Consider the following 21161-nt stretch of genomic DNA (forward strand, 5'->3'; position numbering starts at 1 on the left):
GGATATTACTTAACTTTATGATTTATGTAAACTGATTGGTACATTGAAAGTAATATCTGAAAGTAAGTTTAAGGTACATTGATTGGAGCTTGGCCATAAGGCCAATCATCCTCCAATGCTGCACCTTCCTCAGCTAGGAATTGCCAGACTTTGTTCTCCTGTTCTCACTCTTCATCTTTACATAGGCACGTATGGTCCCATATGTGCTGGGGAGATAGTCTTACCCTCTCCCCAGTGTAAATATATATACATGCCTCAAGGCACTCCAGTAGTGAAATTAAAATACAATCCTCGTGGATTTGATTGCTGACTATGGGGTGCATAGATGCACTCCAGTCAACAGTGTTGGAAAACCTGTGAAAAATCATACATTAGCATATTCATTTCTTTTGGTTTAGCTAAGATGTTTTCGTTTTGTATTTACTAGGTTTCCTCCTTTGCCCCTTTGGGCTTCGATGAAATTAATGATGCGGTTCAGATCAAAATATTTAGTTGAATTGCCACTATAGCTGCCCACAAAAAGTTTCATGCGATTACTGTAATTAGTCTTTGATGAAGATCTAAGGCAAATCAGTTAATCATAATCAATAGAATTAATGAAAATCTTTTGATTTAATTAGCTTCTAAGAATTATTTGCTAAGATTTCTATACAAGGCTTGGAATTATTTGCCCCATTTTCGCAGACAAATTATATGCATATCAGCATTTTTTGTCACATTTTATTTGCCACACTTTATTATTATTTTTTTAAAAGAAATATTAAAACATTAGGTTTTAAGATTTGAGTATTTTTTGCCACATTTTATTTCCCACACTTTTTTTTATTTTTGCAGAAATATTAAAACATTAGGTTTCAAGTTGTGAAGAAATCAATCAAAGATCAAATGGGAGCAAGTACGATCAACATTTATTTTTTTACAGTATATTAATTAATCTATTTGAGGTATGTAAATTATATTTGCTTTAGAAGAGGACTGGCGTATCAGGCGTGTATCAATCAATTTAAACTAATCTAAATTTTTTTTTATAAGAAAATTTATCTAAATTTATTTTCAAATAATTACTTACCAAATTAAAACTGAATGCATTTTATTATTTTCCCTATATAGGAAAAAGGTAGACGGTTCAAGATAGCAGGCTATGAGATTGTACAAGGACGGCAAGCTATCATGAAAGCCCTGAGCAAGGGTCCTGTAGATCATCCTTCACTACAGAGCTATAGAGGGGTAAGTCTAACTAAAGTATCTTCAGAATAAATATTTTCATATAGAATCCAACTTAAACTTAACTATTCTGAAAATAAGTAGATTTACAGCTTGTGGGACTGTTGGACTACAGATAAATAAGCAGAGGGATGATTGGTTTCTGTATATAGCAAATAAATCCTTGGTCACGACATTAAGTATAGAGTAGCTTTTCCAGCATAATTCAAGTATCAAATGCCATAAATTTAGCAAGAAATGCATGGATCTTAAGGAGGAGAATGGAAACAAAAGAATTTCTAATTTCCATAAGTAATATATGTCTAACTCAGATGCACTCGCCCTACCAGCAAATGATAGATTTCTCTGTAACGAATGTCTTAATTTCCACACTGCCTTGAAATCCAATCAATCTAGTCGCTATGGACCAGCAGTGCTAAAACACCGACCACAAAATGAATAATAATTGATCATAAAAATATGCTCTTTGAATGAAACTGACAGCAGCAAAATTATACTTAATGTTAGTACAAATTTACAACTGATTTTCATGTTTCTACTCATATGTCGATAATTGCATATGAACCAGATTTGCAAATGGAAGTTATAACCTTGCCATAAAAACTGCCTATGGGCCATACTGAGATTTGTCTTACTATGGTCAGTAATTACATTCATCATGTCCTAAATTGATGAAGACAAACTTATACATACCATGCTGCCTCTGCAGGACTGTGTACTAATGTCACTAGAACACCACTAGTACAGTCAAGCTTATAAATACCCTGCTGCCTCTGCAAGACTATGTACTAATGTCACTAGTACAGTCAAGCTTTCTTACAATTTCTTTTCCTATATATGTCTTTTGACGCAAGTAACATGCATAACTGTGAGTTCATATATATAATAATATATGCTACTAATGAGCAATAGAAGTTCTTTTCCTATATATGTATTTTGATGCAAGTAACATGCATAACTGTGGGTTTGTATAGATGTCTATAATGTTCCTTATTGTGTCATTGCAGGACATACTAGAGCCTGCCAATGCAAACTTAAAAAAGTGTTGAGTCTAAAACGTGTGGGTTTCATAGAAGAGATGTGGAACACTTCTGCTTTCATTGTGAATACAGACTTGGATGGCACTCGATGGCGCTAATGGGTTTTTGCAAGGGATATTATTGGACCGCAAAAAATTCATGGGGTGAGGATGGCTACATAAAAATAAGAATGGAAGACGACTGGGGTGAGGATGGCTACATAAAAATAAGAATGGAAGAATCCCCTCAATACTATCAAGCAAACTTCATGAAAGGTGCAGGACACAAATTGGCGAATGGAAGACGACTGGGGTGAGGATGGCTACATAAAAATAAGAATGGAAGAATCCCCTCAATACTATCGAGCAAACTTCATGAAAGGTGCGGGACACAAATTGGCGAATGGATTGTACCTGCCTTCAGGGGCACTAAACATTGAGAATAGAAATGCATGGATCTTAAGGAGGAGAATGGAAACAAAAGAATTTCAACATTTATTTCCTTTTCCATAAGTAATATATGTCTACTAGCAAATGATAGATTTCTCTGTAACGAATGTCTTAATTTTCATACTGCCTTGAAATCCAATCAGTCTGGTCGCATGGACCAACAGTGCTAAAACACCGACCACAAAATGAATAATAATTGATCATAAAAATATGCTCTTTGAATGAAACTGACAGCAGCAGAATTATACTTCAATGTTAGTACAAATTTACAATTGATTTTCATGTTTCTACTCATATGTTGATAATTTGCAAATGGAAGTTATAACTTTGCCATAAAAACTGCCTATGGGCCATACTGAGATTTGTCTTACTATGGTCAGTAATTACATTCATCATGTCCTAAATTGATGAAGACCAACTTATAAATACCATGCTGCCTCTGCAAGACTGTGTACTAATGTCACTAAAACACCACTAGTACAGTCAAGCTTATAAATACCTATTTGAGGTATGTAAATTCTATTTGATAGACTTAATATGAGGTCTGTAAATCTATAGGGTCATGCCAGGCTCGTGTCGGTTCGATTAATTATTTGAAGTTTTTATTATTGTTTAATAAATCAAATAGTCTTTGGTGTCATTTCATTTTCTATCAAATTTTTTAATTTTCTACTGCTTTGATTCCATTTTCTATTCAATTTCATCACCAAAATCAAAATTAAAAATTGAAATAAGGCTAATAGTAGTTTTTTTTTAAATAAATAAATAAAAAATACTCGTATAAATGGGCCGGCCTAAACTCATAACGGGCTCGTGCTGACCCAACACATAACGGGCTCGGGTCGGGCCGGCCTAACGGGATAGAAAACATTGGCTTAGTTTGGCCTATACGTATGAGTCAGGCTTAACCCGGTCCATTTATTAACGAGCCGGACCGAGTTGGGCCTGGCTCACTTTAAATGGGCCGGGCCCGTGCTGGATTCGGGCCGGCCTGGTACAATTCGGGTCGGCCCGGCTCATTGTACACCTCTAGGATCATTGGTTGTTTGTGGCCTTCGAAACAGTTTTAATTAAACCTTTTGGCAGTCTTCCAAAACTAAAACAGATTCATTAATGCCAACAGGCCCAACATAGTTAGTACAAAACTTTTGGTAGGTTAGAATCTTAAGTTTTCCTTTTGTTTATGAGAATCTTGAGTTTTCCTATTAACAATAAAAATAAAAGGAAATTCTATACATACCTAACAAAATTTTTAATCATGAATGAACAATTATGTCCCATGATGAAATGACCATTGAAGACAAATGCAATTTAAAAAAAAAAAAATTTTGTTTTTTTCTATACCCAATATCATATCTTCATTTTCATTTTCATCTTCAACTTCTTCGATAATCAAATTCCAATCCTAACCAAAGTTTTGATCTCATATTATCCAATCAAGTGTTTTAATTCGAATGGAGGGTCAAATCATTATTTTCGAGGCTTCAAATGAGATATGTGTGCCAATTTTTTGTGGGTATATTAAAAGCTTGAGCAAATCTGGGTTCGTGCAATGTTCGATGGACCAGTGCCGAACTTTTGCATTATGTTCGGTAAGTGCCTGCTGAACATTGCATTTTATTCAGTAGGCACCTACTGAACATCTGCACTATATTCGGCAAGTGTCTACCGAATAATGATAGGATGTTCGGCAGGTGCCCACCAAATGGTGCAAAAATGTCTAAATTATCACACAACCATCGTTTGGTGGGCACCTGCCGAACATCCTATCATTATTCGGTGGGCACTTGCCGAATAAAATACAAATGTTCAGCAGGCACCTGCCAAACATAATGCAAATGTTCGGCACTGGTTCACTGAACACTGCGCGAACCCAGGTTCGTTCATGGCGTTCAGAACACAAAAAAGTTTGCATACAACCCTCATTTGAAGGCTCCCAAACGACGATTTGACTCTTTATAACAAATTTGATTGGATGATATGAGGATAAAAATTAGTTTAGGGTTTGAAGTTTAGTTATGAGAGTGAGGTTGAAGGTAAGTTTGGGAGGGAGGGAGGTTGAGTATTATTAATAAGGGTATGATAGTAATTTGGGTTGGGTAAAATGAGAAAATATTAATTTCAAAATAGTGATGGTTGGGTAAATTGAGAAGTTGGGTAAAATAAGAAGATTTTTGGGTATGTATAGAATCTCCCAAAAATAAAGAGACTTAATTTTTTTCTTTCTACCAAGCTCTTTCTTTCTAACTATACAGGATCGAATAACTCACCTGATCAAAATGGATAAACATGTGGACAAAAAAGAAAGTGAACCAAAATATCCTTGCAACCTGAAAGCACCCAATGAAAGAAATTGTGTTAGACCTAATAATTTATGTTAGTTGAAGCAATGAAGTAATTTAAGTTAGACAGCACACTCCAGAACTCTTAAAAATTAGCTGGTCCCATGATCCCATCACAGCCATCGAATCTAAGAGACATCAGTGGCCTTAAAAAGAAAGCTCGATCTTTATCTTGTAAGATGTGTATATACACATACACATCCACACAAAAACATCTATGTTATGGAAAATGCTACTTATTCCCAGCTTTTTCTTGGAATTTTTTCCCTATCCTATGCGACACATGATATCTCCACCGAACCTTGAATTAGAAAGTCAACAATGTGGTAGAGCCCATTTTGAGAATATACGTTATTTATAATAGTTGGGCAGTATAGCATTCTTTCTATGTTAACATAAGATACTTCATCTTTGCCGTGTGTTTATTGTATCTACAAAAGTTGGATATGAAATTCTTAAGGGTATGTAGGTACTCATACCTATTAAAGTTTGTTGAATTATGTAGTATAGAACATTTGAAGTATGGTTACCAATTGAACCCTTCCTCTTCTGAAGGGGATGTCAGTTTGCTATGTTAAAGCTATAAAATGACATATATATTGGAATGCTAAAGAGGAGGAGGTATTAGTCCTTTTCTTTTGAAATCATACTTCTTGCTTATTCAGTCACATTCATTTCCTCTTTAAATTTGTCCTATATTCAGTCCTACATGTATATGGTATATGTATATGTTCCTATCTCTGGCTTGTTATTTTTATTGGGTATTGTTTGGTTGTTTTGGACATTGGTATTTAATGATTTTCACATATTCTTTATCGAATAATTGATTTGAATATTTTGTTATGAGACGGTGTGCTCTCATGTTGAGTATCTTTATTTCTTTTTCTTTAACTTCACAAATTTCATAATAGGCAAAGAGTAATCTATAATGCAAAATATGTATAATCAGTAATGGAATGCTGCAACACAGAGAGACATCTATTCTTATTACCGAAGCAAAATGGTGTATGTAACAACATTATGAAAAGAGAGTAACTTTTCTATTGCATATTGGATGAATTGATCGATAAGACATCAATTATGAAAAGAGTAACATTATGGAGGTGCTATCCCTTGAGGAATTGCATCAGTTTGCTAGATCACAAATCACTTACTCTCATAGTAGCTTAAACTTGTAGCACCAACTCTAATTCTATCTATGAGACGGATTGCATCATGCTCAAGCACTGGCTGCAACTTCTTGCTTTGAGGGAATTAGGCAGGCAGAAATCCACAGATCCAATAGCATTTGCACCAACATCTATCCCTCGAATCTTTAGAGATAAAGACTATATGATTACAAAATTTACAATAAAAACAAACTGAAGGTTTGTTCCTTTTCTAGTGAAACATGCTTTCTCATATGAACATAAACAAAAACAATAACTCCAAGCACAAGCACCCATTAAGCATTCGGTACAGGCTGATCTTGAATGAGGTGAGTCCTGGTCCACCAATTCTAGCATAAGCACCCTGACAAAACCTTCCCATTACAGAAAAGATGAAGATGCAATGTTTGGTTGAGCAAAACTAGACAAAAAATGGAGCACCTGAGATTGAGACAGGCCTCTCCAACAGAGGTAAAGACTTGATAGGACAGCAAGTAGCAGCCCAACAAGTTCAGTTCTTGAAGATGTGGCTTCAGAATAATGCCGAGGGACTAGTCGTCAAGGCTGAGGCAATTGAGGGAGAGGCTGTGGAGACCTCTGCACCCACCAACAATGTAATTTAGAGTCTGGGAATCCGGAGAAAGTGTCTGCACATTGGGATTCTTTTTTTAAGTTTCATTTCAAAAAGAAAAAAGCAAATAAGAATCCCACATAGAATTCAAATAGAGAAAGACTTTACAGAGAGATGGATAGAGGAGAGTAAAGGAAGGCCTGAGAGACTGAGAAGTTCATGGCTCTGCTAACGCATGCAACCGAGCAAAGGGTCTCTATTTCCAGCTTCAGCAGCACCTCTTTTACCAATACGCTGCTGGGCAGTCTCTCCAAACCCATCTTCCTTTCTTCTGCTCGATCTTCTCTAATCTGGCTGCAACTACCAAAGAATAAGCTCTAACAAGCTTTTGCAGTAGTTTCTAGAGTACTAGTACAAAGTGGAGGCTTTAAAAGAACCATAGTATATTGGCCAAAAAAAAAAAAAAGAACCATAGTATACACAAAAATATTACAACGATTTCCATCATGGAAAGTCATGATCAAGATGAGATTGGAATCCTTCATTGCAATTGTCCATTTAACAAAATTCAAAACCATGATAGATGAGTCTGTGGAATCTTTTAAGCTCCTTATATGGTGACTTAGTGTATGCATATTGCATATATGTTGCATACAAAAAGTCATGATTTATGCTACCTTTCTTTTCTTTTGATGTCTTTTCTATCTCTCTTTTCCTTTTTCAACGTCTTTCTGATTTATATGTCTTTTCCTTTGTTTGAAACATATATGGGATTGGGATGGATGCCAAGCCAAAAGCACTCAAATCAGTAATTCTGATAATTTGCTCCTTACATATAAGGAAGTAGCTATCTTTCGTACGGACCAATCAATTGTTAGCACATTTTAACTTATACACTGGAATTGATTATTAAGAAAAAACCCACCATGTATTAACTTGTGTAATTGGCTTGAAAAGAAAAATCAAGATATTGCATAGTCTTGCATTTGATGAGCTGTCTCTTATAGCATTTGAGGTCACAAATTTTTATAACTCCCTAGTCCAAACCGAGTCAATAAAATCCATATTCAAATAAGCAGCAGCTGCAATATTCTTAAGTCGTTGGAACAGTTGTTCTGTCAACTCCATCAAATCATATTGAAATAAGCACCAAAAGAAAAAACAAAACAAAAGCAGAAGTAGTTCATTGAAGAAATCAAGTTCCAACGTCCATACACTAGCTAGCTATAGTCACTTCACGTTTAGGTAATACCTTCTCAGTTGGATAGAAACCATTAAGAATCAGTAGAGGCGATAAGAAGGTAGCAGGCGCCAGTTGAGAACCCATCATGCATGATGCATGGTTAGCACAGAAATGTGCATGTAACTTGAGTGAATTTATTCCTCATTTTTCTCTCATGACTATGATTATTGGCAAGATTTTATTTGATCTAGTGAACTGTTGATGAAAATTAGGAATGGGCTTTACAAGTGTCGAGAAATTCGGAGGGAGAAAAAACATATGGATTAAATTTTGTTTTAAGCATATGGAAAAATCATTCATTTCAACAACTACATCATCATGAATAACAGGAGAGACCTACCCATGTCCATCTTCTATTCAAATTCCAAACAATGAAATCAGTGCGAAAGTGTTAAGCCGTTAACTGATTATTTAAAAAAGTCCAAAACAAAACAAATTGAGCTATTTGGAGAAAACCAAAATTAATAGTAAGTGGTAAAAGCTATCAACATCTGCACACCAACTAGAAACCTCAAGAAATGACCTTACATTCTAAGTCGTTGGAACATTACATGTGTTGTTACTCCATCAAATCATATTCAAATAAGCACAGAAAACTGAGAGAGCAAATGTTCATTGAAGAAATCATGTTCCTTACACTAGTCATTTTACATTGTTAAAGGACAAATAACTACGTTTCTGTTATATTGAATATAAACTGCTATCCTTGTGGCAGTCATAGTAATGCCTTCTCTTCTCCTTTGTGCAGAAACCAAATGAGCTATTAAAGGTCGTTTAAAATCAGTACTGCGCGTATTCAGTGCAAGTTACAAGATGCGGGCACAGTTGAGAACTCATCATGGTCCATGGCAGTACAGAAATGTACAACAATGTAAAATACTATTGGGCACCGACAAGCTCATATCCGCAGGTAGGCTGATTTCAAGAAAGTATAGGCTGCAAAACAAGCAAAGAGAAAGTATTATGTAAAGAGAATGAGCAAGACTCATGTAACAAAACTTTGTGAAAGTTACAGCTACAAAATATTACACAATCAAGAGTCTCTGGCCCTTCTAGATATTGATAAAGAGGAATTAAATAGCAAATGAATAAGTCTATCTCTCTATCTCTCTCTCTCTCTATAAGAAAATTTAGGAATGGAATAATTTTCTAATTCCATTCAAATAAAGATAAACGGAAGCTTTGGATGGGATCCTGAAATCTGACAGTCAAACAATATCTTCTTTTCTATGAGAATATTTTTCTTCATTTATTTATTATGTTAGTATTACCTTGCAGACATGAAGGCCATTCCCAAAAACACAGCCTTGACTGCTTGCTTCTGTCCCGCATAATCAAATGCCAAGGGCAGCACCTCATGCAGAGTTAGAAAAGCCATCACTCCACCAACTGTATCACAACAAAATACATAGAAACCAAAATTGTCAGAAGAAAATAATTTATTAATTGAGATATTTAATAATCAATAAATTTTGCAAACCTCTAGCAGGCCTTCAAGAATTTCAGGACTCAAGCTACTGGGAATAGATAGGCTGTAGCAGATGCGAAAACCATTAACCAGTGGTAGACTAAGAATTTTCATTTAGTAGGGGCAAACTTAATAGATTATCAATTCTGCAGACAAAAGTTATTATTACTTTTTACTTTCAATTTATCAATTATTTTTATATTATTGCAAACAACCCTGGATTTCAAATCAAAAGCCCTTGAATATGAATATTAGAGGTGAATCTTGGAAGCTTTTCAAATGCAGGTGGAGCCAAGATAAGGAAATTCTCACAACTTCTGAACATATCAGCATAAACTCTATAATTTTCAAATTTTCAATGGCGCTGTTGCTTCCATTGCACACATTCTAAATCCACCCTTTGCCATTATCATTGGTAAAAGATATCTAAAGTTTCATTTGGCAGTTGACATACCTACAATTATAACACCCAAAGGCTTGGCAAAACCAGAAAGTGTCGCCAATTTGAATGCCTGCCATTTGCTGGTACATGTAGAAAAACCCACCATTTAATAATTTATCATATGAATGATTTTCTGTTCATCGAGAGATATTCATAAAATATTTGGCTATACAGGTGGATTTCTTGTTTCCTCACAATTCATAACTCATAAATACTTCAAAAAGCTTAACTATATGATGCCTTCATAAATTCTCACCTCTGTGTTGCCAAGTAAATAGGAAGTGCAACAGCAACACCCTAGAAAAGAGAAAATCGTCACTATATAATAAAGAATAAGATAATAGTTCTACAATAATCTAAAGTCCAAACTCAGACTTTAAAGCAATCTTCTAGTTTTGGAATAGTCTACAATTTTGATCATCACACTCTATGTCATAAAATTTATGACTAATTAGAGCATGATATTATTCTCATCAATATATATAGAAGACAATATATCAGCATTAGTTCCATAGATTTCAAAGATTGTCTCCTTAACCGCAAAAGAACAAGTCTCTTGTATTATCAAATTACCAGTCCAACCATTGTTGGCATGGAAAGTGTTCGAGCTTGGAAGTTATGTGCTACTTTAATCCATGGCAGAGCACAAGAAATTAGACTAATACTACATAGTTACAAAATTTAGGGAATACCACTGGGATGTTGTGTAAGGCAATTGCCAAGGCCAAGTTGACACCTACACGAAGGCCCTTGATGCAGGACAGAAGCATAGGCTGCTGTCCAGCTGTAGTAATAGGGCAAAAACCACAGTGGAAAGGAAAATCCAGCAATAACAGTAGAGAAAAGAGAGAATAAAGCTATAGAATCAAAGTTGGAACGTAGATAGATGAGTTCTAGGGTTTAGGAACCCAAAAGAAACTATCACATCAGAAATCTCTGAATAATATTATGCCAAAAAAAAACTGTCGATTACAACCTAAGCCTTAAGCTTATATAGGAAAACATAAACCTAAGATAACTAGGAAAAGCATAAACCTAAACTAACTAGGAAAACATAAATAAAATTACCTTAAAGACCTAATGAAATAAGGAACTAGACTCTAAATCCAGCTAGGAAATAAAAATTAAAAAGCTACTAAAAAAATAATAATAAGTCTTGGAACCCTAGGAGATGCTCCTGCATCAGCCCTGCATAGAATTATGGAACAAGCAAGAATTGTATATGACAATTAGCATCAGCAGAAATTATAGTCCTCAAAACAGATATCTTAAACCATTCTCGCTGCATCTATAATCACCAATCCCATATGATGAAAAGACTATGCAAATCAAAAGTAATATTCACTAAAAGAAAACATGCAAAAATAATGAGTGCATGAAGCACACATTAACATATTCAACTAGCACATTAGTCTATTAGCATAAGAAAAAAAAAGTATGCATTAAAAAGAAAGCATATAAACCAGGATTTGTAAGCATCTAATCAAGTTAAACTTGTTTTATATCAGGAAAAAAAATAGTTTTTTGTTTTTACTAATGAGTCCCCAAACTAGACAACTCAGCATCAGAAGATGCGCTTCAAGAAGCAACACATTTCCAGGACAAGGTGAGTTTTTTTGTTTTTGCAGCTAAAGGACGTCTATGTCCTTATTAATTTGTTGAAATGTAGGCAATAAAGCTAAAAATGCATTACATGGAAGAAATAAAGAAAATTTCACCAGCTAGATGGTATCTTACAAAATAACATATCTGATTTGGGTCATCAAGAATACTAAATAGTAAGTATATAGTTGGTGACTAAAGTTAATTAAATGGTCATATAACCTTATATTCTATTTTCAGCAACGTAGTTTAAAATAATAAGGGAAAAACTAGGAATATTGCATTGATATTGCACATCAGGAATGAAAGGAAGTCATTATTCAAGGAGACTTTTCCAGCATAATTTATAAATAATTTATATTAAATCAGACACAAAACCGAATTCAAAGTAATATAAGCATAAGCCATGAGCTCATCTATCTAATTAAAATCAGAATTAACTCAATACTCCAAGAACAATAAAATCTTAAGCTGGGGGTACCTTCATTGATCCAAGGAACACTGCCATTCCTTCCGGAAAATTGTGCAAACTTATGCCTGCAACTCAAAGGACATGAGATTCCACATTATCGACTATGGAAATTAAGCATATTGCTCAAACATTTGCTCAGACTTCATTACTCAAAAAGGGAAAAACTCCAGCAAAACAAAAAGTATTGCTATAAACTATTAAGAACTTTCAAAACATACAAATGATTCAAAACACCCCTAGACCTTGGGTTGGGTGGCATTGGGGTAGGATGGTAGATAGGACATAGGTTTTATTCTTCTCGTACGCAAGACACAAAGACATAAAAATAGCTTTTCCAATTTATAGAATTGAGTACCATATCAGTGCAAACTTATATAATTTAAATCTGCAACAATCAACTAACTAAAACTTCTGATTCAACGGGTAATGTCAAAGTAAATTTTTTTTTTAAATCAAATAACAGTCTGGAAGGTGGGTTAAACCATCTCAAGAAAGTAGTAATACCTATTGCTGTAACAATACCACTGAATAAAACTTGACGGTGATGCTTTTTCATAGTGTCTTTGCCCGCTTCATCCCCACTTTTCTGTTGTTAAAGCATTTTGTCACACGGTCAAGCATACCATCAATAATAATATTCTGGGTAAAAGTATTATGCCGAATCATGTGGAAGAGTATTTACAAAATACTAGAGTACAAGGAGAAGAATCATCAATACCTTTTTACTTTCACATCTGAAGTAGGAGCAACCATTGGTTCCGGAATAAAATTGGCAATTATAGCAAAGAATATGACACCTGCAAAAAATTGCACTGCCAAGAATTTTAAATCTAACTGTTAAAGCAAACATGAACAACTCATGTCGTTGAAGTGATGCATTTAAATCAGATGAACATTGAAGTACATGGCTTACCCATTGGTTGGCTTTTAAAAATCCAATTGAGTTTATAGCATTGTGAGCCAAATCTAGGAAAGATATGCTTAGCATCAGCCCTGCAGCAAAGCCCTGAAGAATGCAGCAAAGCCCTGAAGAGAAATTATTTAGAAGTTTAGATGGATCCTTCTGCCCCTAAGGCCCTAACCATATCCTGAGCCCCTGACTATAACATCAAATCCAAATGAACAATGGACTGTCACAAACATTTCATCAATTGCTAGATGGATGTTTGCTAAGTTAAACATAAAAATTGACATTTGCTAGAGTAAACTTGGTGACATTTAGACATCTGCTGGAAGAGGGAAACAATTAAGCCAATAAAATGAGTTAACTCTTCAAAGAAGAATTTGTGCAACAAAAATGACGGAATTCTTTTTTTTTTTTTTTTCCAAATGTAAAAATTTCAGAATTGGAGGATATGACATCTAAACACCTGTAAAAGCCTAAGTATCTTCAAACTGGGAGTCTCATTGAGAATTACAAATCAGTTAATCATAATCAATAGAATTAATGAAAATCTTCTGATTTAATTAGCTTCTAAAAATTATTCACTCAGATTTCTGAACAAGGCTTGGAGTTGTTAAGTATGCACATCTTATGATATAGCAATTAAGCTTAGCTATATAAGAATTCCAAAGTAGAGTGCCCCAGAAACAGGAATGAGTAGTTACTTCTTAACTACAGCTCAGCGAATTTCCCTTCCCACACTGCCAATGGAAGTTGTTACTTCTTAACTACAGTCAGTTTGCAAAATATCTGAGACAACAATTACAAGAGAATCCTATACACATCACATCACAGTAACTCAACAACATTTCAGCTAGAGATCAAGAACTCTTCACAAAATGGTCTTACAAAATCTTCCACAGAATAAGAACCAACTATTACAAGTTGTTTTCAGAAAAAGAAATAAATTTTCTCTAATTTTAATTTATCCAGAGGATCACTTTCTTTCATGACAAGGATGGCCAACCTCAAACAATGATAGGCAGTAACTAAGGGCGCATTTTCAGAGGAAAATTGCTCTATTAATATGTACATGAACAACGGCCAAAGAAAAGGTGCATTAAAAGAATGCTTCAATATCAATGAACTGCCAGCACAATGTGGACCTAAATGCATTCCCATGGTGACATGCAATGATGACCTAGGCAGACAGTGCAGCTGACATTCCACATGGAATGAAAAATGAGAATAAAGGAAACATACCACTTCTTGACCTCAAAGCTTTAGCATTAATTGACTGGAGAATATGTTGAATTTAATTTGGTGCCCACTATTGTAGCTGATGCTTTCGTGGCAAGAGAACTACAAATGAGCATATTTGATTTTTAGTCCAGCAATACATAAAAATTGACTAGCCAAAAGGCCAAAGCAATAGCTAATAAGATCATGGCTTTAAACCATAAAAGTACCTTCCAATATACTGCAAAAGCTTTCTCAGGGGAAGATCGCCTCTGGGTCTGCTCCACTCTGGCAAGAAACAGCTAGAGCCAGGCAATTTTTACTGCAGAAAACAAGAACCAACTAATAAATGATTTTTAAAGGTGCACAAGCAGAGTTAACAGTTTCTTAAGGGTACACAATCTATGCCTTTCACCAAGATACATATCACCAAAGTGATTGGAGTACTCTATACCTTGCCCATGAAGGAATAAATTTACTATTTGGTATGATATCGTCATCTTCTTCGTTTTCATCATCTGATTCTTTGTATGGAGAGATCTCATACGACTGTTCTTGACTTGTATTGGCAACCCAATTCTCATTTTCTATTGCTTTGGCTAAATTGCTTGATACCTTGAAGATCACAGGAAGTATCAGCATGAGACTGTAGAGACAAAGCAGATGTACACAAAATATGCAGCTGTTCATGTGTAAGAAAATTTTCTGAAGGTGGTTCAGATTTGAGTTTACAATAAGCTAATAGTAGATTTACCAAAAGTTAAAATCCTTAAGTAGCCTTCTTATCAATTATGGCATAGACATCGCAAAGGGGAAGGCCTTGGAGTAGTTAAAAACCAACAAGTTAAAAGGACTACACAGGATTAGAAATCATGCTAAACTACCAGCTCATCACCCTGCTCCAGCCTGCGGCAAAAGCTCAGAATTTGTTCTTAATCATAGGCCTCCCTAGTATGAACTACACAAGTAAAAGCACTCAACATATGTAGAGATGTTATTTCAGAGGGAGAGGAATAGGTTCAATTGCCACCTGTGCTGTATAATATGCAAGCAGATCTGATGATATGGTGAAAATTGGTTGTTCGAAAGTCATTTAACATTTACCTCTGCATTATATCCAAAATTACTCAAGGCCTCGCAGCACTCTTCATGGACAATACTTTCTCTTCTGGCATTATTTGTTGAAACCCGGGAAGTCCCAGGAACAGTCTCTGAAATGTTCCTGAGAGTGCCATACTCTTCCTCCATTTTCTAGTGCACTTCCTTACTCTCATGTCCTCTTCCATCCTATAAAAGACAACCCAATATTCAATGTGATTTCTAAAATAGCAAGAAGATTGGAATCATAAAATATGTCAGAGCATGACAATCGTACAATGGCTTGACATTTTATTTCTTTATCTTCTTTTTCTGTAGGTAACTTGTCTTCTTGTTCTCTGTGCTGTCTCCGCGCTTCAACACGCATCCTTTTTCTTTCCTTCTCCTTCCTATCTTCCTCTTCCCTTTGTCTCTTCTTTGCAGCCATATCAGCCTCTATTTTCTTCCTCTCTTCTTCTTCCTTTTTCTTCTGCAGCTCAAACTGCCTCAAGTTCTCTTGCTCCATTCTTGATCTCTCAAGCTTCAAGGCTTCCTTCTTCATCTTACGCTCGTTCTCTTTCTTTTCTGCAAGATGCTTTGCAGCTTCAGCAGCCTCCAGGGCCTTCACTTTGATGTCCCTCTTCCCTATAAGAAAGCACAAGAAGCTCAAAATACTGAATCAAGTCACTAGAACCTCTTTCACTAGAGAGAGAGAGAGAGAGAGAGAGAGAGAGAGAGGGAGGTGCACAATGGAAAAGTGAGTACCTCTTTCACCGTGCCTTAGGTGAAGATTCAAACCTCCCTATCATGTGGGAATCCTCATTTTGATGTGTTTCTTCAACTGGACTCCCACTAACAATTGATTTCAAAACATCCTCAGTGAGTGCCTCTTTCACCTGTGCCTTAGGAGAAGATTCAAACCTCTCTATCGTGTGGGAATCCTCATTTTGATATGTTTCTTCAACTGGACTTCCACTGACAATTGATTTCACAACATCCTCCCGAGAAATTGAAAGGCCTTGAGATTCTAGTACAGCCTTTGGACTATTTTCTTTACTTCCCAAGTTTCCACCCATAGAACCTCTGTTGACAGTGTGTGAAGCCTTTTCTCTCAAGCCTGGTGAAGCAGACAGGTCATCATTGATCTTATCCTCAATCTTTCTTCGTTTATGCTGAGGCGAAGAGCTAAAACTTCTTCTCTGTGCCTTAGGTGAAGATTCAAACCTCTCTATCATGTAGGAATTCTCATTTTGATGTGTTTCTTCAACTGGACTCCCACTGACAATTGATTTCACAACATCCTCCCGAGAAATTGAAAGGCCTTGAGATTCTAGCACAGCCTTTGGACTATTTTCTTTACTTCACAAGTTTCCACGCATAGAATCTCTGTTGACAGTGTGAGAAACCTCTTCCCTCAAGCCTGATGAAGCAGACAGGTCAACAACTATCTTATCCTCAATCTTTCTTCGTTTAGGCTGAGGCGAAGAGCTAAAACTCCTTCTCAAGGACTTCTCTGCAATCTGGAATTCAGTTGATTTCGAATGAACTACATCTCTTTCATAAATAATACTCTGTTCATATTCTGGAGAATTGTGCGAATGTAAAATCGGCTGAGCCAAGTTACCCCTAGTCTCATCCCTAGAAGCAGTACAAGGAATCTCAACTGTCAGATTCTTTGCATCCAGGATTGTAAAAGAACCAGGTCTAGACACCAAAGCAAAATCAGCATCAGTTGAGAGTATAGGATTACCAACAGCATGAGAATCCAGTGCACTCACTTCTGAGACCAATTCAGTTGATTTTGCAGCATTAACATTAGCTACTTGCAAGGCAGTTGGATGATCTATCAAAGAAGATTTCTTTTCGTTATTAGCAACTGCATTCTTATGAGCATCAGATATTTCTTTTATTGATGAGACAAAATTTCCATTCGAGGCTCTTCTAGATTTATATATCTCCTCTGCAACAGCTTTGGATAAACCACACTGGAGCTCCTTTTCTTTGACTGGAACTTCCCAATCCCCCAGAAAATTCATCTCCAGGGATCAGATACTTTTTACTTGGCAATTGACACCTATTCCTTCATCCAGTATGTCTTCAGCTTGCATTAAGGAAATAGACCTTTTTTTCTGCTGACCTGTCATGTATTCCCTTCTTAAGAGCAGGAGTAGAAATTCCATTCACACAGGATTCATCTACGTCATTAAAATCAAGTTGCTTGGGCTTCAAAATCACATTATAATCAGCAGCCTGCCTTGAGACTAAAACTTCCGCTCCAACTCTAAGCCCAGTACCATCCAAGTTAGACCCAGAAGCAATAGAATTAGCTTCAACAGATCCTTCAAGAACAATTTCAGAATTAGCACTTGTATTTCTACCAGCATACTGATCTGCAACATTTTCCTTGTCTGAAGAACCTATTGAATTTGCTGCACATAAGTCTAGATCCTTTTTAATTGGAACAGACCTTCCAGCAGATATTTGAGCTATCTGTGCCTCACAAGACTTGTTAGATGCAGCAAACCTTGACTGGTTAATTCTTTTGCCAAATATGTTGGAGTTGGCATCTTTTGCTATTTCTTCCGTACTATGCATTTCCTGCAACCCAGTACTTCTGGAGACATCTCCTCAGCAGAATTTACCTTCCTTGAATGCTTTTCCCCATTTACTGCAGACAACTCAAGACTATTTTGGACAGGCAGGGACCTTACAATGGACATTTGAGGCCCCTGTGCATCATGAAAATCAGGATCTCCTCCGTTCAAACTTAAAGGCTGAGGTGGTTGTGTTGATTTACCAGTAGAATGTTTGAGTGTACCGCCATCACCCTTCCTAAAACCACAAGAGCTATCTAGCTTTCCAAAATTTTTAGGTGGCTGGGAAGAACATCTAGATCTTGTTGTTCTGCAACAGTAATCATCATGTTCCTTGCTCGAGCACTCCCCCACTTTTGTTTTCACTTCACAGCTTCCATCAATGATATCAAAATATTTGACCACTTCCATCATTTCATCAACATGTTTGGGTTGTTGCATTTGCTAACACCATCTTCCTTTGCACTGTCAGACGAGTGCTCCAACTTCAACAATTTGTTAAGACACTTAAGCATTGTCTCCTCCATGAGATTATTACCAACCCAACACATGTCCTAAATCCAGGGCTGACAATGTTTTGCCAGTTGTGCCTCCACCATGGAACAAAAGAGAAACTCCTTCATCAGTCACCCTCTTACAATGTCCGAGACACAAATGTGTGATGGGTGGATTCCCCTGGGCAAGAACAGATAGGCCATAATCAGTAATATCAGCTCCTGCAAGATTCAGCATGGTTAAGCTACCAAGGGATGATGGAACTGAGGCAAGAATCTACTGTGCTCCTACAGCCACACAGGTCAAGCTCCAGGACCCTAGAAGTCTAGAACAGGTTGCTTCACAGTTTCACTATTTATAAGACTGGAGGACAACACTTTCACCTCAACCAGGGAACATGGGAACTCAGTAAGGTCTCCAAAAACCAAGTCTGACAAAAGGAAGGCATCACATGCTTCGAATTTCTTCAACTTCATACAAGAGTGTAAGATTGATCCATAGCCTGCATCACTGACTTTAGAGAACCCACAAAGTCTGACGGACGCTAGACCCTTGCAGCCCTTGGAAAGAAGAAACATGCCCATATCGTTTACTCTTTTGAACGAGACTTGGTGGTCCTGTCTACCTCGTATAAGAGACACTACCATCAATTGATGACAAGAGGCCAATTATTGAAGCCCGGTGTTGGTTAAGTCATGGTTCTGCAATGGTTCCTTATCTGGTCTGTCTTCAACATCTAGCTCTACCAAAAGGGGAAGATTGCCAGCAATGGTAATGATAAAAAAGAAAATTGTATAATTCATAACAAGGCAAAATTCATAGTTTCAAACCACATATAACCCAGCAGAGCATGTACGTTTAGATGCCTAACGAAACATTAAATTTCAAGCCTCCATTAGCTTTAGAAAGGAAAACAAGAAAACCAGATGCCATAATTGGATAATGGTAGAATGCCCAGGACCGTGGTGTTATATAGTTAACCTGTCATGTTTCCCAAATGGATTTTTGGGACACCTATAAATCAGACCTTTAGTCAACTAGACTGGAAGGCAGTAAAGGTGTTCTATAACATCTTAGGGAAATGAGATGGCTTGAAATTTGTGCATGAACTTAAACATTAAATCCAGAACGAGTGCATGCAGAAGAAATTGCAACTCTGACTTATAAGTATGAGATTGAACATCAACAACCCGATATGAAATAAAAATGTGAAGCCTAAGCAGCTATCCAGGGTATCTTTCAAAGAGCACTGTAACCATGTTATCACTTTTAATTTGATCATAGCACCTCCCTTATCTTTCTTTTAAAACAATAAAGTTCTTGACAGAGTGAGTGAGTGAGAGAGAGAGAGAGAGAGAGAGAGAGAGAGAGAGAGAGAGAGAGAGAGCAATAAAGTGACTAATTATGATCAATAATTTATTAGGGAAAAAACTCAATCAACATATTAAACTTCTTGCCCACACAGTGAATACAAACTTCAAACATTCAATCATATTTCATTATTGTTAACTTAACATGTAGATAAAAAGAAAAGGCCCATAAATTTTGGAAACCAATGATTATTCTGAAAATAAACGATCGTAATTAGCATGTAAAGGATAATCAAAAGATATCACAAACCTGGAAACCCAGCCACACCAACAATATCGCCAAGCTCAGCACTAAAATGAGATTTTGAAAATTCAGATTCATCCAACTCTGACTTTCTGCATAAAAAAATGAATAAACCTTTAGTAATTTTGATATTGAAAAGGAAAAGAAATAACTCAAGAAAGGGGATATATTAATGTACAGAAAAGATTATTAACAAATTTTGCATACCTTGATAAATTTATGGGTTCAATATTTTCTAACATTATTAGACCAGCCAGAAGACCATACTACTTGCTATACACCTGACCATAGAACACTAAAACCAAACCCCCACTCCAAAGTCCAAACATATTAGAGAAGTAACAATACCTAACCCTCTCAATTATTCATTATTAACCAGAAAAAAGCCCCAATCCCCCAATAAATAGCATAGTAAGGTTGATTTTGAGTATGCCTTCGAATTTGAGTTTGACCTTAACCCACTAATTGCTTCATTATTAACTCACCATACTCTGTGTTTGCAGGAAAGTGTGAAACATCAGATATATAAGCTATTCTACATCTTTCACCAAATAGAGAACCCAAACAGACATAATCTTCCCCATGCATCACCTACATTTGAGGAATAAGGAGAGAGAGTGAGAGTGAGAGTGAGAGTGAGAGAAAAAAGTAAGCAGATGAAGTCTGAAGAGTACATGAAATATCCACAACACAATTACAGAAATAAAAAATTACATAAATACAATACAACTAAACTCATAACTCCAATCGAATCAAGATGAAGCCAATGGTAGTACATTCTCAATTTATCCATTCGGCACATATATGCTCCTCTCTAAGAAATAACTCAAAAGAGTAAGGACATTTCAAACTTATGAAACCCTACCAATTGTGCCGACTGCCGAGTTTAAGAATTACTTACTGGAAAATAACATGCTAGCAAATTTTCTCTTCTCCGGGTAGTGCTTCATATTCAACATCATCAAGAGACTCAGATTGCAGAACAATGTAACCCGGATAAGGATCCAAATTAAGAACATAAACAAGAAGTAGGATTCCAAAAAACAACTACATCATAACAATAACCACATAACAAAACGTAGAACATTACTAGCTATACATCAACAATTAAAGCTTTTAATTACATACTATTTTTTGTGTTCATGCTTGCTTAATTTGAAAGACAAGTTACTAATAGACAAGGCAGACAAGTTAGATTTGAGCTCCATGAAGTTGTTGTAGTGATTTGATTAAATCGGAAAACGATATACGGATAGGTGTATGAATGTTAATGGGACAT

General features: G+C 36.1%; 1 long non-coding RNA gene and 1 pseudogene across 2 annotated transcripts in view; one reads left to right on the forward strand and one right to left on the reverse strand.

The window, feature by feature from the left end:
* The window catches only part of LOC147296160 (uncharacterized), a 9506-nt gene extending 6121 nt beyond the window's left edge, over positions 1-3385 (forward strand). Inside the window, exon 5 of the long non-coding RNA XR_015120602.1 lies at positions 2232-3385. This is a non-coding gene — a long non-coding RNA (uncharacterized LOC147296160). The remainder of the gene's footprint in view (positions 1-2231) is intronic.
* Positions 3386-8555: 5170 nt separating this feature from the next.
* LOC147296161 (uncharacterized) lies at positions 8556-19595 on the reverse strand (annotated as a pseudogene). The gene is made up of 15 exons (XR_015119823.1): positions 15952-19595; positions 15478-15824; positions 15207-15389; positions 14557-14717; positions 14333-14424; positions 14127-14225; positions 12894-13006; positions 12699-12777; positions 12485-12566; positions 11990-12045; positions 10163-10203; positions 9919-9986; positions 9477-9528; positions 9268-9385; positions 8556-8932 (listed from the first exon to the last, which is right to left on the reverse strand). The product of XR_015119823.1 is annotated as an uncharacterized LOC147296161 (transcript).
* Between the last annotated feature and the right edge of the window lie 1566 nt (positions 19596-21161).

The sequence above is a fragment of the Dryas octopetala genome, chromosome 1 (genome assembly GCF_963921425.1).
Source record: "Dryas octopetala chromosome 1, drDryOcto1.1, whole genome shotgun sequence".
In the NCBI taxonomy this organism is placed as follows: Eukaryota; Viridiplantae; Streptophyta; class Magnoliopsida; order Rosales; family Rosaceae; genus Dryas; species Dryas octopetala.